Below are 15648 nucleotides of genomic sequence, written 5' to 3'. Positions count from 1 at the left end.
TGGCCTTTTCCCTATCTGCCTACTTCCTTTTCTACCTCCTCACTGATATATTAATAAATTTTAAAACCTCTTCCCAATACTAGTACACTTAAACCAGCGCGGCTGGCTTCAAACCTGCGCAATCCTCCTGTCTCTGCCTCCCAAGCGCGGGCATTACAAGCGTGCACCACCATGCCCGGCTCATCCATTATTTTTGAATGAATGAATGAGGGTTTGTCTGCACAATACTCAAATAAGCATTGTGAAACATGTCTCTCTCTCTTTTTTCTGCAATACTTGGGATTGAACTCAGGGTGCATTCTACCTTCGAATTACACCCCTAGCCCCATTTTTTATTTTTTTATTTGAAACAGGGTCTCACTAAGTTTCAGAGAGCCTCACAAGTAGTTGAGGCTGGCCATGTAGCTGAGGCTGGCCATGAACCACGATCCTCCTGTTTTAGCCTCCCAAGTGCTGGGAATACAAGCATGTTCTACCATTTAGATTGTTCTTTAAAGACATATTTTAAGCTGGATGTGGTGGCACAGGCTTGTAAACCCAGTACTTGGGAGTCTGAGACATGAGGATCAAGATTCACAGCCAGCCTCAGATAGTGAGGCCGTCAGCAACTTAGTGAGACCCTGTTTCAAAATTAAAAATAAAAAATGCGGCTAGGGGTGTATATAATAATCTAAATTTTACTGTGATGGTCAGGATTTTAAAAACAGTACAGTAATACTTTCACTTTTTTATAGTCAAGATTCACTCTCTTGAAAGCTAGCTGTTGTTTGGGATCAGGGTTTCTTGCCCTCAGCACTGATGACATTTGTACTAGGAAGCTGTGGGGAGCTGTCTGGGGCTCTGTATGACATTCCGCACCATCACTGGCCTCGACCTCCCAGGCCGCAGGCAGACACGCTCCCTCTTGCATTTCCTGCTAACCTTTACCTTTGTGATGCATGATGGTAATTTTGTTCCACTGTCTTGACAGAGTTCACTGCAGGAAGACTAAACGGCAAAAAGGGTTGGCTTGAGGCTGGGTGGGGTGGAGATTGGAGAGATTTGGGGGGAAGAACAGGTAGGAACAGTTAAGCCAAGGAAAAATATCTCTAGGCTTTGCCAATCTCCCAGAGGCAAACTCAATCTCAGTTGAGAACCTCGTTCTTGTAAGGGATATCTCTGTCCACATCTACTAAGTGCTAATTTTAGAGCAGAGCCTGCAGTAGCAGAGTAACTGTGAGTCCTTAGTCATCTCTGTTGTCTCTGCTAAACGCCATCTCAGCCCCCAGGAACTGTCCGAGTCACCAGACCCTTACACGGAGCCAATATTACCAGAATTGGCCTCAAGGAAGAGGGAAAAGAAATGAATTAGGAAAGAAAATAAGCTCCTGTCTTCCACCGCACCCCACCCAAACAAGCCAGGGGGCCCTGGAGGTGCAGGACAAGTGGGTGCTTGTTTTCTGGGCCGTGTCATTCCACCTAGGCAGCTTTCGTGCAGTGTACAAGCTGCAGAAACGAAAGGAAAGGAAGGATTCATCAGACTTCAAAATGAACAAGTTCTACTACAACGACCATTCCTTCTTAACAAAGATCATAAACCCCATTATGTTTCTCTTATTTGCCTGTTCTTCCCTCCCAGAGCCCTCTCCACCCCACTGCGAGCCTTTGCGCTTATAAAATAGTCTTGATGCTGTAAGCTGGGTCAAAACCGCGAAAGAAAATACAATGTGCGTGGCCAGGGTAAATGTGAGAAAGGCGTCGTGCCCTTCGCAGAGTCCCTTCTGCCTCTGTATCGCACCCTTAGCTGCTCTCGAGCGGTGGAAGTATTTGGATACGTGCGTCTGATCTGGCAACTCTTTCGTGGTAAAGCCTTGGTTGAAGTCCCAGCTAGCCTCATCATGCATCTTGGCTAGCCCATTGGGGTGGGATGGGCTCATTCCCTCTGCCTGGTGTGCAGAATGCCTGGCATGTGTGCACAAGGTCTTTATCAGGACGCATGGCTAATGAGCGCAGCTAGTCCAGAATGTCAGACCGCATGGCACAGAATACAGTTAACCAAGGAGCTTAAAAAAAAACTTTTTTTTATACTGGAGATTGAACTCAGGGGTCTCCACCTCCAAACTACACCTTCAGCCCTTTTAATTAATTTATTCATTTATTATTTTTTATTTATTGCAGTACCAGGGATTGAACTTAGAGACATTCTACCTCCAAGCTACATCCCCAGCCCTATTTTTATTCTTTATTTTGAAAAAGGGTCTCACTGAGTTGTCGAAAACCTCACTAATTAGCTGAGGCGGTCCTCAGACTTTGATCCTCCTGTCTCAGCCTCCCAAGTACTGGTATTACAAGTATGTGCCACCACGCCCAGTTTTTTATTTATTTTTTATTTAGTTAGTTTTGTGTGTGTGGTGCTGGAGATTGAACCCAGGAGCATTCTACCTCCCAGCTACACCTCCAGCCCTATTTTTTATTCTTTATTTTGAAACACGATTATCATTAAGTTAAGTTGAGGGCCTAAGTAGCTGAGGCTGTCCGCGAACCGCGATCCTCCTGTCTCAGCCTCCTGAATGCTGGGATTACAAGCGTGCGCCACCACACCTGGCTTTTAAGGAGCTTTTAAAAGAGGTCCATAAGCTAAACTTTTCAGTCAATAAATTTGGTTTTAATAGGAAATGGTAATAAGATCAAATCAGCCCCAGCTTCAGGACTTTTCTACTTCAAATAATTGCTACCCCCAAAACAACAACTTACAATGACTATCTACAGGCTTGTTGTAGAAACTATACATTCCTGGATTCATAAATATAAATGATAATAAGGGGCATCGGTCAGAAATGCAGGCTCACACAATTTGATCATTATTTTCTCTCCGTCGAAAAATAATCTTGACCCTAATCTATGACAATAAATAAAACATGGCACTGATTTGAAGCATGAGAAGCCACTCGCGGCCGCAGGTGATGTAACCCCAGTACTTGGGAGGCAGAGACAGAAGGTTCCCGTGTTTGAGGCCAACCTCAGCAATATAGCAAAGTCTTCCAGCAATTGAGCAAGACTAATTTAGCAAAACTATGGACCTAAAACTAAAAATAAGTAAATAAGTAAACTCTCAATCCTATAAAAGAGCCAAGTGTGGTGATACATGCCTGTAACTATAATACTTGGGAGGCTGAGACAAGAGGTTCAAGGCCAGCCTCGGCAACTTAGGCTTTCACAACTTAGTGAGACCCTATTTCAAAATAAATGAATTAATTATTTAATTAAATAGGTAAAAATAAATAGCTCAGAGGTAGAATGCCCTTGAGATTAATCCTCAGTACCACAAATAATAATGATAACAAACATTCTATGAAGATCTGTATGATTGGTTTATCATAGCTAACCAATTTTAAATACAAATAAATAAGCCAGGCGTGGTGGCGCACGCTTGTAATCCCCGGGCTTGGGAGGTGGAGACAGGAGGATCGCGCAGGTTTGAAGCCAGCCGCGCTGGCTTAAAAGACCCTGTTTCCAAATAAAAATATAAAATAGGTCTGGGAGTGTAGCCCGGAGGTAGAAGGGCTTCCAGGAACCCCAGTACCACCAAAATAAATAAGTAAATAAATAAATAAATAAATAAAACATATTGCTAACAGATGAGAAAGGGATAATTCATCTGAGTAATTCCCTTCTGTGAATTTTTTAGCAATCATCTGATTGTGAACATATGACTATTCTATTTAATTTGCCAACTGATTTTCCTAGTGAGTCTACAATATATGATTCTTTTATGGTTTCTTCAAATAAAAAGCAGATATAATAATATTAATCTTCCAGATACAAATAAAATATGAAGGTAAAGCACTTTTCTGCAACTATAGTATGTAAAACAACTGAAAATTAAAATTTCTTTACATATAGTGTGAATATTAAACACATGGTTGGCATTTAATAATTATTATATGGGTTTTATTGGTACTGAGGTTCAAATCAGGGCTATTCTACCTCCCAGCTTCACATCCAACCCTTTTTATGTTTTGCTTTGGAACAGGGTCTTACTAAGTTGCAGAAGTTCTCATCACAATGCTGAGGATGGCCTCGAACCTGCAACCCTCCTGTTTCAGCCTCCCAAGCCCTGAGATTCCAGGCGTGTGCCCCCGTGCTGGGTTTGTTAGACCGTTTTCTTCAGTTCTTCATTCCTGCCATATTCTCCCTCTTTACTATGGAGCGTGGGGAAGCACTGAGGCAGGAGGCGGGAGGGTTATTCCAACTCTGCATTGTCACAAACGACTAGACACCAGCCCGGCCTCAGCATCTTCACCCTTAAACATGCAATGTCACTACTGCCCTTCTCTTTTACGCTTTATTACAGCACTATAAGTGACATGTCATAAGGAGATTCAGTGGGATGCAACGTAGATGCAACGTACATGCATAACCCAAAGCCGTGCGTGGTGGCGCACGCTTGGAATCCCAGTACCTGGGAGGCTGAGGCAGGAGGATCGCAGGCTCACAGCCAGCCTCAGCTATTTAGCAAGGCCCTATTTCAAAATCAAAAATAATAGGGTTGGGGGTATAGCTTGGAGGTAGAATGCCCCCTGGGTTTAATCCCTAGTAATGGGGGGGGGGGAAAGAAAATATTCAAATTATAATATCTTATATCAATGCAAGATGTCATTGTAGCAGGACTTTCAAGTTAAAGCTGCATATGCTATTTGGCCTAGGAATAATCTGTCAGAACAGAAAGAAAGAATAAATAATTTGTCACAGCCTCTCTGACTTAGAAACCTTAGATGACCCTCAGTTTGTAAGGTCTCTAAGTGGCTACTCATGTTTCCCTAACCTCGTGATCTTTCAGTTCCTGAAAATCACTGCCATTATGTCCTACGAGTCCATTTCTTAGTCCATGAAAACCTTAGAGACCAACAAGGATAAAAATCTGGCCCTGGTTAATGTGTACGCTCAGCTACACAACAGCGCACATACCAAATATTTCCAAAATGTATTTCAGAACAGAAGAGCAAAACCCGTTTCCAGGCAGCAAAAGTAACATGGTCCTTGAGAGTAGGAGAGAATCTGCAGAACTGCGGATAGAATGATGAAATCTTGGGCTTATACACACTTCTTTGTAAAGAAGGTGAAGCTATGGCCAAATACTTTAGTTAGTATTTGAAAAATAAATTAGATCTCGGTACTCGGAAGGCTGAAACAGGAGATTGTAGGTGTGAGCCCAGCTTCGACAACTTAGCTAGATCCTGTTTCCACATAAAAAATAAAATAGGGCTGAGAGTATGAAGGTGTTGCCCAGACGTAGAATGTCCTTAGGTTCAATCCTCAGCACCAGAAAGAAGAAAAAGAAGTTAGTTCACGCTAGAAGCCTTTGCATTATTGGCTCCTTTTCCCTCCCGCCCCCCAGGACTGGGGAGTAAACCCAGGAGCACTTTACCACTGAGCTATACCCCAAGCCCTTTTTATTTTTGATTGTGGGACAGGATTTTGTTAAATTTCCCAGCTGGCCCAGAACTTGGGATCCTCTTCCTTCAGACTCCCAAGTCACTGGAATTATAGTTCCCAGTTTAGCTCATTTGTTGAGATAGAAAACGAGCACCACGCTCAAAGTGTGCTTCCAAAGAGTCAGACATTTCCCGGGGAATGGCCATATATTATATATATTTCCTATAAAATTAATGGCAACTGATTGTATCCGAGACGTGTGTCTAACTCCAGAACAAGCACTTAGAGGCTGTGAGAAGCCCAAGAATATTCTGGAATCAGAGCTCTTTCCACAGAAAACCCTAAGTTATGGGCCAGTCTAAAGAAATCTTTCTGAGAATTTAAATTTGGGACATGAAAATGGAATTAGAAGGGTATAGAGACAGTTAATTATTTAAGAATGAAAATGAAATCGTGGGTCTATATTCTAATCCCAGCTCTCACCAAGTAAGGACTTGAGAGCAAGTAAGCAAACCTCAATGTACCTCATTTTCCTCCTCTATAAAATCGGCAAAATAATAGTACAGGAGGTAGCCATTACTAAAAAAGAGGTAAGGACTGGAAATAGAGAGGCCACCCAGAAGTCAATAAGAATCCAAAATTTTGAGCAAATGGTGGGAAAACACTTGATTATGACTTTATCTTAAAAAAATAAATTAGAATTCTAAAAAGGTATTCCTATCAATAAGGCCAATGCTCAGATTATCATTTTAAGTACATACCAGGCTTTAGGATGAACAGGATTGAGTTCTGGAATTGGAAGGGCCAACACAAAATAATAGCCTAACATTATTCCTGTCACATTGTACATTTTTAAAAATATATTCCAAGCCAGATGTGGTGTTGCACGCCTATAATCCCACTACTTGGGAGGCTGAGACAAGATCACGGATTGAAGCCAGCCTCAGAAATTTAGTGAGACCCTTTTTAAAAATAAAAAAATAAGCCTGGCCTGGTGGCGGATGCTTGTGATCCCAGTTCTTGGGAGGCTGAGACAGGAGGATCTCAGGTTCTCAGCCAGCCTCGGCTACTTAGTGAGGCCTCTGCAACTTAGTGAGACCCTGTTTCCAAATAAAAAGAATAAATAGGTCTAGGGGTATAGCTCAGAGGTAGAATGCTCCTGGGTTCCATTCCCAGTACCACCAAAAAAATTAAATAAAATAAAAAGAGCTGTAGAAGTAGCTTGAAGATAGAATATACCTGGGTATAGTCTCTAGTACCACATACACATAGAAAAAAAAATACATATACATATATTTTCCAAAACTAAAATTTTTCCCAAGAACGTATTACTTAAGTCTTTTGTGGCATGTTTATTGTTATTTTAATGTTTATTTAACCTTCACTATTGTTAACCAGCCAGCCTCCCTCATCTTTTTTTGTGGTTTGCCGGTTGACATCACTTTATGAAAGCCTTCATCTTTTGCAAGTCTCACTAGTATGCTTTGCATTACGTTTACACAGAATATGAGGAATTGTTCATCAAAACTAATATTGACAACCAGTCGTGGCGTCGCACGCTTGCAATCCCAGCATTTGGGAGGCTGAGGCAGGAGGATCAGAGTTTGTGGCCAGCCTCAGCTACTTAGTGAGGCCCTCTGCAACTCAGTGAGACCCTGTTTCAAAATAAAGAATAAAATATAGGGCTGGGGGGTGTAGCCTGGAGGTAGAATGCCCCTGGGTTCCATTCCTAATACCACAAAAAATAAAAATAAAAAATCTAATACTAAGTGGGAAGTGGATTTTGAGAGGAGACTGTGTTGTCAGTTCAGTGGCACATATTTTCCTATGGTGATCCCTTTGGAGTGGCTGTGCACCTGTGCAGGGACGAGGACAATGAAGGATCAGGTAAGAAAGACACCCTACACTTTGCTCAAAAGGTTGTTGGAGCCAGAAGTGACAGCGAGGCTTGTAATCCCTCGGGAAGCTGAGACAAGGAGGATCACGGGTTCAAGACCAGCCCCAGCAACTTGTGAGGCCCTGCACAACTTAGTGAGACCCTGTTTCAAAACAAAGAATAAAATAGGCCTGGGGGTATAGCTCAGAGGTAGAATGCCCCTGGGTTCAATCCCCATTATTGTAAATAATAATAATAATAATAATAATAATAATAATAATAATATAAAAATGAGTAGAAACCATTATACAGAAAGAAGTAACCAGAAGTGGCTGATGATGGAAAAAGAAATCAGAGAATTAAAAATAAAAAAAAAAGAGGTGCTGAGTCACGAGCAGGACATATGACTAAAATCCCCCCTGGCTGCCCCAGATGCTACTGACCCTGAACACCCAGGACGGCTCAGAGTTCCTGGCTCTCCTTACAGATTTCGTGTGATCCTGATAATACACTGCTATCACCGGAGGTAACCTGAGGATGTCCCAACCCTGAAATAAACCAACACAGCAGAGCACTCCTTTTGTTAAGACTGTAGTCCACCAGACTGGTCTGAGGACAGAATGACAAAGGCACATTCCTTTAAGTGCCTGAAAGAGCCCTCGACCTCCCAGACCTTACTGAGTCTCCAGTGTTCTCTCTATTCACTTTCAGTAAATCCCAAAGGATATTTTCTCCACTTTCACATAAAAAATAATAATCTCTTAACAAGGCATGAAGTGTATTGTTAGCATGAGCTACAAAGCTTTTTTTCTTTTCTCTTTGCTATTTTTTTTCTTTCTTACAAAGCATTTCATGTCGCAGCCATGAGAGGAAGGTTTTAAAACGAGAAATTCTGGGAACGGCATGTAGTCATTTTCATTTTCAGTAAGATCCCCTTTTTCACATTTTTTTCAGCACGTAACAAAATGAAGATCACATTTCATCTGAACTGAAGTTGTGGGTGTTTAAAATTTCTTCCATTTAAGCCGGGCGTGGTGGCGCGTGCTTGTAATCCCAGCGCTTGGGAGGCTGAGATAGGAGGATCGCACAGGTTCAAAGCCAACCTCAGCTACTTAGTGAAGTTTTCAGCAGCTTAGTGAGACCCTGTTTCCAAAGAAAATACAAAATAGGTCTGGGAGTGTAGCCTGGAGCTAGAAAGCCCCTGGGTTCCACCCAAGTACCACAAAAATAAATAAATAAATAAATAAATAAATAAATAAATAAATAAATAAATTCTTCTACATACATATGTGGTATGTAGCAGTAGGGCAAACTCTGTAATCAAAAGACTACCGAGGGGCATGGTGGCCCACATCTGTAATTCCAGGACTTAGAAGGCTGAGACCGGAGGATCACAGATTCGAGAACAGCTTCAGCAAGTATTGAAACTCTTCATCAACCTTCCTGTTTCAAAATTTAAAAACATTAAAATAGAGATGGGGTGTGACTCAAAGATAGAACACCCCTGGGTTCAATCCCCAGTGTCTGTCTGTCTGTCTGTCTGTCTCTCTCTCTCTCTCTCTCTCTCTCTCTCTCTCTCTCTCACACACACACACACACACACACACACACACACACACACACACACACGTCTACAGTCAGGGGCTTGGGATAGAGCTTAATGGTAGACATGTGCTTAGCATATGTGAGGCCCTCAATTCGATCCCCAGCACTGAAGGAAGGAAGGAAAGAAGGAAGGAAGGAAGGAAAAGAAAGGAAGGAAGGAAGGAAGGAAGGAAGGAAGGAAGGAAGGAAGGAAGGAAGGGAGGGAGGGAGGGAGGGAGGGAAAGGGAAGGGAAGGGAAGGGAAGGGAAGGAAGGAAGGAAGGAAGGAGAAGAAGGGGAGGGAGGGAGGGAAAGTGGGTATATCTTAGAGGTAGAATGCCCCTGGGTTCCATTCCTAGTACCACAAAATATCTGTCTCATACAAGACTGCTATGGTTTAGATCTTAAACATCCCCTAAAGGCCATGCATTGGAGGCTGGGCTGCCAGCCTGTGGTGCTTTTAGAAGCTAGAATCTTTGTGGGGTTTGTTTGTTTGTTTGTTTGTTTATCGCTGTGCTGGGGATGGAATCAAGAAGCATTCTACATTCGAGTTACACCCCCAGCCCTATTTTTTATTCTTTATTTTGAAACAGGGTCTCACTGAGTTGCAGAGGGCCTAAGTAGCTGAGGCTGGCTGCAAACTGGGATCTTCCTGTCTCAGCCTCCCAAATGCTGGAATTACAAACATGTGCTACCATGCCTGGCTCCGAAGCTAGAATCTTTAAGAGATAGGGCCTGGCAGGAGGGAGTTAGATTTTCTTGAAGGGGATATTAGACACCCAGCTCTTTCTATTCATTCATTTGTTTATTTATTTATTTACTTATTTATTTAATAGTACTGAGGATAGAACCCAGAGGCAGTCTTCCTCTGAGCTACATCCCCAGGCCTATTTTATTTTATTATTATTTTTTTAATTTGGAAACATGGTTTCACTAGGTTGCCGAGAGCCTCGCCAAGTTGCTGAGACTGGCTTCAAACCTGTGACCCTCCTGTCTCAGCCTCCTAAGCCCTGGGATTACAGGCGTGCGCCGCCACACTCAGCCCCTTCTATTCTTTTTGCTTCGTGGATGCCAAGAGGTGAGTAGCTTTACTCTACCACGTGTTACAGCCACAATGTCCTGTGCTACCACAGGCCCCAAAACAACAGAGCTACGCAGCCACAGGCTGAAATCTCTGAGCCTGCACGTCCAAATAAGTCCCCCCTTTTAAATTGGTTATCTCAGGGGTTTGTTGTTGATGTTACTGCTGTTTTTTTTTTTTTTTTTTTTTTTTTTTTTTACAGCAACAGAAAGCTAGCTCAAGGTATAAGGATAAGAAATAACTAGAAGTAAAGTGCTGGGTCAGCTTCTTGCTCCATGAAAAAACTTACTGCCATCATCATTATTATTAAAGAGAGAAGCCAGCTGCTTTTCTAAGGAAGGTTTTTGGAAACCTCGATATTAGGTAGTACTGATATTCCCATTCTTTGAACCAGATGTGGTACTTGGGAGGCTGAGACAGAAGGATCACAGGTTCAAGGACAGACTCAGCGATGTGGCATGACTCTCAGCAATCTAGTGAGACCTTGTTTCAAAAAAAAAAAAAAAAAAAAAAAGAAGCCAAGCATGGTGGCACACGCTTGTCATCCCAGTACTTGGGAGGTTGAGACATAAGGATCACAGGTTCAAAGCCAGCCTCAGCAACTTAGCAGGGCTCTCAGCAACCTAGTGAGACCTTGTTTCCAAATAAGATATAAAAAATCGAGCTGGGGGTGTAGCTTGGAGGTAGAATGCTTCTGGGTTCCATCTCCAGTACCCCACCCCTCCAAAAAAAAAAACAGAAAAAACAGAAAAAAAAAGGGCTGGGGGTTAGCTCAGAGGTAGAAAGTCCCTGAATTCAATCCCTAGTACCCTTTCCCTTTAAAAAAAAAAAAAAATCCCTTCTTTCAGATAGGAAAAACTTATTCTCAAGCCAGGTGTGGTGGCACACACTTCTGATCCCAGCATTTGGGAGGCTGAAACAGGATGATCTGGGTTCATGGACAGGCCCAGCTACTACTTAGTGGGAACCTTTGCAACTCAGTGAGACCCTGTTTCAAAATAAAGAATCAAAAGTAGGGCTGGGAGTGTCGCTCCGAGGTAGAATGCCCCTGGGTATCTCCAGTACTGCAAAAAAAAATTCTCAGGGAAATTAAACTATTCATTCACATAACAAACTTTGTTTGCTCTGACCATGTCCCAGAACAGGTCTGGTCTCTACAGATACAGAAAAAAGAAGAGGGGGTCTAAATTCATGCAGACACTGTCTCGCCAGGTAGACACAGGAGTGTCTTAAACACTCTGGGAGAGGGAAGCACTGGTTTGTGGGAAAATGCCAGGCAGTGAGCTCATTCAGAACTCAGGGTAGAGTGGGTGTCAAAGGAAGTCCCCAGAGCGGAAGTGCTAGCCCAGCGGGGAAGGATGTATGCAGACAAGAAGCAGTTAATCATTAGTAAGGCGCCACTGAAACCAAATGGGTCTCTAAGACCAGTGAAGTCCTCATACACCACCCCACCTGTTAGAGTCAAACAAGTGTTTTCTGAGCACCTGCTGAATGGAAAGTCTGTCCTACGTAGACATAAAGGTGAATAATTATAGTTCTTATCTCATGAAAGCAAAGGGAAATAAGATAAACATTCAGATAACCAATCCCAAACATCAAGAGCCAAAAGAGAGTCTCATATTAAAGGCCAGGTGTTTAGCTTTCACCTGGTCCAGCTTTCTGTCTGGATGCTACTGATTTCCCAGTTCCCTGTGATAACAGAGGATTACGCTGCCACAGTTGTGAATCTTACTCCACAGAGATGCTATTAATAGGCAGGTGGGGATTATTCACCACCCGAACTGTAAATTATAATATGATTTCTTTAATTTCTATGTAACCTAAATTAAAAAGGAGCTTTCTTTGTGTGTGTGGTACTAGAGGTGGAACCCAGGGGCTTTCTACACCCAAGCTATACCCCTAGCCCTATTTTTTTTTCTTTATTTTTAAAACAGGGTCTTACTAAGTTGTGGAGGATCTAAGTAGCTAGGGCTGGCTGCTAACCTGGGATCCTCCTGTTTCAGCCTCCCAGGTACTGAGATTACAAGCATGCACCACCACACTTGGCAAAGGGAGCTTTTTTTTTTATTACTTTTAGATAGATATCAAGAATTTTATAGATGGGCATAGTGTCATACACTTGTAATCCCAGTTCTTGGAAAGCTGAGATAGGAGGATCACAATGTTCTCAACCATCATCAGCTACTTAGTGAGGCTCTCTGCAACTTAGTGAGAATTTGTTTCAAATTAAAAAATTTAAAAAAAAATAACAGGGCTGGGTGTAGCTTGGAGGTAGAATACTCCTGGGTTCAATACCCAGTACTGCAAAAATAATAATAATAATTTTATATTTCACTGTAAGCGATGGGTTTGCTTCTTTATAAAATATTTAACCAGTAGAACCTATTTGAAAGTATTTTACTTAAGATGGTATGTCTTTATAATTGAAATCTGTCTTTACTTTTTTTTTTCTTTTTTTTTTTTTTTTGTGGTACTGGGAATGGAACCCGGGGCCTTCTACCTCTGGGCTACACTCCCAGATGTATTTTATATTTTAGTTGGAAACAGGGTTTTCACTAAGTTGCTGAGAGCCTCACTCAGTAGCTGAGGCTGGCTTCGAACCCACGCTATCCTCCTGTCTCAGCCTCCCAAGCACTGGGATTACAAGCATGCGTCACCATGCCCGGCTCCTTTTAGTTTTCTTTTGAGAGCTTCCTGCATCCAGTGTAGAGCTCAAAATTATGCTCACCTCCGAAAACATGATAGAATCCAGATGTGGTGCTGCTTGCCTGGAATTCTAGTACTTAAGAGACCGGAGAATCCCAGACTGGAGGTCAGCCTCAGCAAAATAGTGAGACACTCAACAACCTAGCAAACACTTGTTTCAAAACAAGAAGTCAAATGAGCTGGAGGTATAGTTCAGAGGTAGAATGGCCCTATGTTCAATCCCTAGTACCATATATAAATAAATAAATAAATAAATAGGAAAGTGATGTGTGAGTATGTTTGTATCACTTTGAATCTCACTATGATATATAATTACATTGTGCCAATAAAAGTCTAAATAAACAAAAAATATCAGGAGAACTTCCTGTCAGTCTGTGCTTAGTAGAAATTATCTGACCCTTAATGACTTTATAGAGCTCATTTTAAAAATTTTATTGCACCTCTATATCACTACTCACTAGCAGCCATGCTCCTAATCAATACAGGCTTGACTTCAGAATCCTTAACACAGTACTCCCTCAAGCCACTATGTAACGAGCATATATTCACTCATTTCCTCTCAAACTTTTTCCTGTATTGAAAATTGGTCTTAGCCAGGCAGGGTGGCACACACTTGTAACCCCAGGACTTGGGAATCCAAGACAGGAGGATCACATATTGAGGACATCCTCAGCAAGTAGTGAGATTCATCAACCCAGTGAGACCTTGTTTCAACATTAAAAAAAAAAAAAATCAGGCTGGGGGTGTAGCTTGGAGTTAGAATGCCCCTGGGTTCAAACCCCAGTACCCAAATAAATTGGTCTTGAATTATTTTCTGAAGCTGGTGTTGTCCACATCCCATAGATTTTCATACATGACATCTGTTTTGTAATAATTCTAAATGAACTTTGCCTTGTAGGGAACCCTCTTTGTCTCAGGCAAGTGAATGGATCCTAGTACCATTCACTGAGATGGAAAACAAAAACAGAGGATTAAAGTCAAAGAAAATACCATGCTAAGTAAATTAAACCGTTTTGATTCATCTCATTGAATGGAGGAGTTATAAAGACCTGAAATGTTTTGTTCAGGTAATTTGGGATTGGATCCAGGGGCATTCTAGCTCCAGTTCAGCTAGCTACACGCCTAGCCCTTTTAATATTTGCATTTTGAAATAGAATCTCCCTAAATTGCTGAAACTGTCCTGGAACCTGTGAGCCTCCTGTCTCAGCTTCCCAAGTACCGGGACGACAGGCACGTATCACCACACTTGGCTTTAAACTTTTAACATCTCAGAGCCATCACCAGTTACCTTTCTCCTTACCGTCTTCTATCACACCAGCGCTCACAAACACACTTCCTCCTTTACTGAAGTGATGTTCTTGGGCGCTTCTAAAAAGCAGTTTGCAGGCCCTGGATGGGGGTGGGCGGGTAGCTCAGGTTGTGCTGATCTCTCAGCCCATCTCTGACCCTTAGAGCAAATCGTCCCAGCTTGATTCAATTAGATGGGTAAAAAGCAGTTGAGCATGGCCCTGGGTTCATCCCCTTGCACTAGAAAAATGGCAATCTGCAAAAGAATCTTCTATAACACCTCAGAAAGAAACCTGACAAGTTGGGCATGGTGGTGCATCCTTGTAATCCCAGTACTTACCTGGGAGGCCGAGACAGGAGGATGGCGCAGGTTCGAAGCCAGGCTCAGCTACTTAGTGAGGCTCTCAGCAACTTAGTGAGACCCCATTTCCAAATAAAAATAAAATAGGTCTGGGAGTATAGACCAGAGGTAGAAAGCCCCTGAGTTCCATCCCTGGTGCCGAAAGAAAGAAAGAAAGACCCGAAGAACTTAACATTTAAAAGACAGAGGACACACACCCTAAGTCTCAGCTTCAAAAAGCACAGAAATCTTCTTCCTGAGGCTGCCAGGATTTATCATGGTCACCTGCCAGGCTAAGAAGCATCCTGCTGAGCCTCAGGGGGCAGGAGGGCCAGCATGTGTCCAACCTAGAGGCGGAAAAGAGAAGATGAAGAACAAGATGCCAAGCTGCCTGAAATGCTGGAGCTCTCAGTTGCTGCTAGGTTTGATTTGTTTTCAGTGTTTTAAAACAGGGTCTCACCAAGTCACTGCAGGTCTAAGCTGCCGAGAGCCTTGCTAAATTGCTAAATCTGGCCTCGAACATGTAGATCCTCCTGTCTCAGCTTCCTAAGTACTGACAGGCACGCATCACTGTGCCCGGCTCCTTCCTTTGTCTTTAAAGGTAGAAGCCTTTTGGAGGGCCCTTTATCATCCTTCCCTCCCTGTCCCCAGCCCTCCCTAGGTTATTTTAAGGCCGGCTGGACTTGGAGATGCTTTGAGAAATTGAACTAGGCTGTGCTTTCATGGGCAAAAGAAGATCCAGGGTGACAGAATGCAAAGTTTGATGGGAAAGAGAAACAGAGGGGCACTGGTTTAATCCCTCACCAGAGTTAGCTGGCCCTGGTTTGGTAGCAGGCAAGAATGTTCGCTGGCATTCCCTGGTGATGTGTGTGGTTGACAGCCTGAAGTGAATAGGCCTCAGAGACCAAACAGGATCTGCTCGAGGCTGTGCTGCTCTGCGTCTCAGAGGTTCCAGGGATACTGCCAGCCAGGACAGCCCTGCCGGAGAACCTTAAGCCAGGCCCAGGCCCCCATGGTTTGCTGTGGGACACGATGCTTTATATAGTCACCCTCTTTTTTTATTCTTAAATACTTAAAAGCCTACCTTATGCAAGTCAACACAAAGAACTAGAGGCTGAATTTCTGTCCTTCTAATGGAAATGCATTAGATTTTCAAAACATTTGTCCTCGTTCAAAAAAAATGAAAAGGCTTTGAATCATCATTAATGGAAGCTGAACCCCAAAACAAACTATAAGAAATAGAAAAACTGAGCCGGGCGTGGTGGTGCATGCCTGTGATCCCAGCACTGGGGAGGCTGAGATGGGACGATTGTAGGTTCCAGCACAGCCTCCGCAAGTAGTGAAATCCTCATCAACCTTG

Source organism: Muscardinus avellanarius, assembly GCF_963383645.1.
Source record: "Muscardinus avellanarius genome assembly, chromosome: 7".
NCBI lineage: Eukaryota > Metazoa > Chordata > Mammalia > Rodentia > Gliridae > Muscardinus > Muscardinus avellanarius.
The sequence above is the reverse complement of the archived record's forward strand: the minus strand, read 5'-3'. Positions refer to the sequence as shown.